The 5,782-nt window shown below is 35.8% G+C and overlaps 1 pseudogene across 1 annotated transcript; it reads left to right on the top strand.

Moving 5' to 3' along the window:
* Positions 1-2,420: 2,420 nt before the first annotated feature.
* On the top strand, positions 2,421-3,233 carry LOC309838364 (phosphatidylinositol transfer protein alpha isoform-like; annotated as a pseudogene). The gene has a single exon. The product of its transcript is annotated as a phosphatidylinositol transfer protein alpha isoform-like (transcript).
* The last annotated feature ends 2,549 nt before the right edge of the window (positions 3,234-5,782 follow it).

The raw sequence follows: 5,782 nt of genomic DNA, 5'->3' as shown, positions 1-5,782 counted from the left end.
TAATGAATAATAAAGAAGAGTCTTGGGAGATATATTAAACTGTAAAGTAAATCACTGTCTCATTTTAACAGCATATTCAAATGACCTTAAAGTCATGAGACTCTTTCAATAGGTCACAAGAGCAAAAGAGTCTCAAAAATTTACACACATATTATTTACCATGTAGTGGGACCTCAAGAGATTACTGTGCTATTGTTGAAAACAGCACATTGTTCTAGTTTCAGGCTTGCTGAAGGGTACCCTATCATAAGACCTACCATGATAAAACAAACCACGTTGGAAACCTGGTGCTTTCAACACTTTAATCTTCACAAAATTATGCAAATTAAAAATCAATATGCTCAGGTATTTTCTGATGAGAAAACTGAGGTTCAGAAAGTTTCATTAGTTTGCCTGCTGTGGTAAAGGTGCTCATCCAGCATAACCAGCAGTCAAGCAGTCAGATGCAGCAATCATGGATTCTTCTTTAATTTTTTTCTTTCCTAAGCTATACAAACCTTGACAGTGGGAAGAAACTATACTGTTTCCTTTGGGGAAACATAGAATGGTTAATTGTACTATTTGAATTTCAACTGTAAAAGTGTTGCACCTCATCTTTGAGTGGGAACCTAGAGACCTAAGAGCAGAATTCCCAAAATGAGCCTTTCTGCCCAGTAGCTAGTTTCAATACTCTCCTTCTGTTTACTTAGGGAAGGCACTTCTCAGTATATTTTCTGACTGTTCTTTCTAAGTGAAGACACTTAGGAGGGATATAATGGCCTAATGGGTAAAAATCATAAAATGAAATACTCCAAACCATGTACATTTTACTACATCAAATCAAAAACACACCATCTACTACAATCAACCCAGTAAACAAAAAGCAAGCAAGAAAAATGCTAAGCAAATATTTTTAACAAGAAAATAGTTTTTTTGGTTCTGTAATGTTTATAAAATTAATAAATGTTTATTGTATAAATTTGTATAATAAAGGAAAAAACACAAACTTACAAAAAACTCACCTAAAACACTAGCTAGAAATAAGCATTATTTTAATTTTACTAAAGTCTTCAAACAATTTTTCAAAAAATATGAGATTACATTATATATGCTGTTTTGTAATTTGTCTTTTAATTGCTAATATAAAGTGAGAATTTTTCTTCTTATTACATACTCATCTAAATAATTATTTATAACGTTTGCCTATTAAAGTATTATATGTATAGTGTAATTTAACCAATTCCTTATTATTATTCATTGTGATGACTAATATTTCATGAAATGTCATGAAATTAAAACTCTGATAAACAAATTTTTCATAAATGTTAGATGAGGAATTCATTGTCAAAAATGTTGAAGTACTTTTTGAAAGAGTTGTGACATATTTTATCAGATACATAATAACTTCCAGACTCTCTTAAAAAATGCCTGTTGCAGTGCATAAGTATGTTAACCTATAACCTTGCCAGTACTAAATATTTTCATTAAAATAGTTTTGAAAAGGTGACAGCTGAAAATTCTACCTAATGTTGAATACTTTATATTTACTTAAATTTGAGCTTGATTATTATGTATATTTGTATATAAACACATTTATTTTTATTGGCCATTTAAAAATTTTTCCCTTTGAAAATTTCCTTTTTTTCTTAATAGGAATGTTTATCTTCTTATACAGATTCAAAGCTACTTATATATTAGAACTAATACTCCTTGGATTGTCATTATATTGCAAATATTTTCTCCACCTTTTTTTAATCCATTTTATTTGGGTTTCATGTACTAATGCATGATTTTCTCCCTTGCTTTAAATCTAAAATTCTTTCTTTTTTTACTATTATACACAAACACACATGAACACACAAATTTACAGAGAAGTGGAAAAAACATTACAATGTGTTAGTGTCCACAGTATTAGCCTAAAGTTACCCATAACACACCCTTACTATTATTTTAATGTCTGTAAAATCTGTAGTAATGTCACCTCTCTTATTCCTATAATTGATGACTTGTGCTTTCTCTCTCTTTTGTTTTGGCCTGATCAGTATGGCTTTGGGGTTTCATCAATTTTATTGATCTTATCAAAGAATTGTCTTTGGTTTCAAAAAGAAATCACTAGAAAAAACATTAATGGATTAATAATATATGTAATGCAATGCAAAAAAAAACACCAAAAAACAAAAATAACAGACACAACTGCACCACATACAAAATAAAAGCACAGTTCTGTAAAAATTACCTGGGCTTATTTTTAAAAGAAATAAATGGCGGGAGGGGGCGAGGCTGGGGCAGCAGGATCCAGTGAGGCGACAGCAGAGAGAGCTGTGGGGACAGCAGACCATGATGAAATCACACAGGCAGCAGTCTGGACCACCTGGAGAGGGGCTGCCAAGAAGCCGTGGGAAGCTGGGCAGGCAGTGGGCAACCCTTGAGCTGGAAGCAACATGATGCTGTTCAAGGAGTATGGAGTCATCCTACCTGCGTCTGTAGAAGAGTGTCAAGTAGGGCAGCTGTATTCTGTGGTGGAGGCCAGGGAAAATGAGAATAGGTGGTGGTGAAAGTGTGGAGGTTCTGGTGAATGAGACCTATGAAAAGAACGGTGAGAAAGGCCAGTACATGCACAAGATCTACCACTTACAGGGCAAAGTGCCCACGTTTGTTGGAATGCTGGCCCCAGATGGAGCCCTGGATATATATGAAAAAGCATGGAATGACTACTTTTATTACAGAACTGTTATTACAAATGAGTACCTGAAAGAAGACTGTCTGATTAAAATGGAAACCTGGCATAAACCAGATCTTGGCACCCAGGAAAATGTGCATAAACTGGAGCCTGAGGCATGGAAACATGTGAAAGCCATATATACAGACATTGCAGATTAAAGTGAAGTACTTAGACAGAATTACAAGGCAGAGGAAGATCCAGAAAAATTTTTATCTATCAAAACAGGCCGAGGATCCTTGACCCCAATTGGAAACAAGAACTTGTAAATCAGAAAGACTGCCCATACTTGTGTGCATATAAACTGGATACTGTCAAGTTCAAGGGGTGGGGTCTACAGAACAAAGTGGAAAATTTTATACATAAGCAAGAGAGACATCTGTTTACAAACTTCCACAGGCAGCTATTCTGTTGGATCAATAACTGGGTTGACCTGACTATGGAGAACATTTGAAGGATGGAAGAAGAGACAAAGAGACAGCTAGATGAGATGAGACAGAAGGACCCAGTGAAAGGAATGATGAAAGATGAATAAAACCATCCCTCCCTTTTCTGCACTTTTTGCAAGACAGTGGTCAGTAGGAAGGCCCAGCAGCTCCACCATCCCAAATGACATGGCATCCACAGACACAGCCTTTCTGTGTCCATTCTTCAGGCAACTTTCAATCCCTTACTGTAGCTAATTCCAGATGCCTTTTAATATTGTGAACAAACAGGCTGTCTGATTTTTTTTCTGAATTTTATTTAATTTATTTTTTTACACAGCAGGTCTTTATTAGTCATCAATTTTATACACATCAGTGTATACATGTCAATCCCAATCGCCCAATTCATCACACCACCACCCTCAACCCCCCACCGCTTTCCCCCCTTGGTGTCCATATGTTTGTTCTCTACATCTGTGTCTCAATTTCTACCCTGCAAACAGGTTCATCTGTACCATTTTTCTAGGTTCCACATATATGCATTAATATATGATACTTGTTTTCCTCTTTCTGACTTACTTAACTCTGTATGACAGTCTCTAGATCCATCCACTTTTCTACAAATGACCCAATTTCATTCCTTATTATGACTTAGTAATATTCCATTGTATATATGTACCACATCTTCTTTATCCATTTGTCTGTCGATGGGCACTTAAGTTGCTTCCATGACTTGGCTATGGTAAATAGTGCTGCAATGAACATTGCGGTGCATGTGTCTTTTTGAATTATGGTTTTCTCTGGATATATGCCCAGTAGTGGGATTGCTGGATCATATGGTAATTCTATATTTAGTTTTTTTAAGGAACTTCCATACTGTTCTCTATAGTGGCTGTAGCAGTTTACATTCCCACCAACAGTGCAAGAAGGTTCCCTTTTCTCCACACGCTCTCCAGCATCTGTTGTTTGTATATTTTCTGATGATGACCATTCTAACTGGTGTGAGGTGATCCCTCATTGTAGTTTGATTTGCATTTCTCTAATAATTTGTGATGTTGAGCAGCTTTTCCTGTGCTTCTTGGCCATCTGTATGTCTTCTTTGGAGAAATGTCTATTTAGGTCTTCTACCCATTTTTGATTGGGTTGTTTGTATTTTCAATATTGAGCAGCATGAGCTGTTTATATATTTTGGAGATTAATCCTTTGTCCATTGATTCATTTGCAAATACTTTCTCCCATTCTGAGGGTTGTTTTTTCATCTTCTTTATGGCTTTCTTTGTTGTGCAAAAGCTTTTAAGTTTCATTAGGTCCCATTTGTTTATTTTTGTTTTTATTACCATTACTCTAGGAGGTGGATCAAAAAAGATCTTGCTATGAATTATGTCAAAGAGTGTTTTTCCTATGTTTTCCTCTAAGAGTTTTATAGTGTCCAGTCTTACATTTAGGTCTCAAATCCATTTTGAGTTTATTTTTGTGTATGGTGTTAGGGAGTGTTCTAATTTTACTCTTTTACATGTAGCTGTCCAGTTTCTTGATTATTGTAGCTTTGTAGTATAGTCTGAAGTCAGGGAGTCTGATTCCTCAAGCTCTGTTTTTTTTCCCCTCAAGACTGTTTTGGCTATTTGGGGTATTTTGTGTCTCCATACAAATTTTAAGACATTTTGTTCTAGTTCCATAAAAAATGCCATTGGTAATTTGATAGGGATTGCATTGAATCTGTACATTGCTTTGGGTAGTATCGTCATTTTCACCCTATTTATTCTTCCAATCCAAGGACATGGTATATCTCTCCATCTGTCGGTATCCTCTTTTTTTTTTTTTTGCATTATGAGGGCCTCTCACTGTTGTGACCTCTCCCATTGCAGAGCACAGGCTCCGGATGCACAGGCTCAGCGGCCATGGCTCACGGGCCCAGCCACTCCATAGCACGTGGGATCTTCCTGGACCAGGGCACAAACCTGTGTCCCCTGCATCGGCAGGCAGACTCTCAAACACTGTGCCACCAGGGAAGCCCTGATATCCTCTTTAATTTCTTTCATCAGTGTCTTATAATTTTCTACATATAGGTCTTTAGTCTCCCTAGGTAGGTTTATTCCTAGGTATTTTATTATTTTTGTTGCAATGGTGAATGGAATTTTTTCCTTAATTTCTCTTTCAGATTTTTCATAATTAGTGTATAGGAATGCAAGAGATTTCTGTGCATTAATTTTGTGTCCTGCAACTTTATCAAATTCACTGATTTACTCTAGTAGTTTCCTGGTGTCATCTTTGGCATTCTATATGTATAGTATCAGGTCATCTGCAAACAGTGACAGTTTTACTTCTTCTTTTCCAATTTGTATTTTTTATTTCTTTTTCTTCTCTGACTGCCATTGCTATGACATCCAAAACTATGTTGAATAATAGTGTTGAGAGTGGACATCCTTGTCTTCTTCCTGATCTTAGAGGAAATGCTTTCATTTTTTCACCATTGACAATTATGTTTGCTGTGGTTTTGTCATATATGGCCTTTATTATGTTGAGGTAGGTTCCCTCTATGCCCACTTTCTGGAGAGATTTTATCATAAACAGGTGTTCAATTTTGTCATAAGCGTTTTCTGCATCTATTGAGATGATCATATGGTTTTCATTCTTCAATTTGTTAATATGGTTTATCACA

The sequence above is a fragment of the Grampus griseus genome (assembly GCF_964374135.1).
Source record: "Grampus griseus genome assembly, chromosome: 20".
In the NCBI taxonomy this organism is placed as follows: Eukaryota; Metazoa; Chordata; class Mammalia; order Artiodactyla; family Delphinidae; genus Grampus; species Grampus griseus.
The sequence above is the reverse complement of the archived record's forward strand: the minus strand, read 5'-3'. Positions and strand labels throughout refer to the sequence as shown.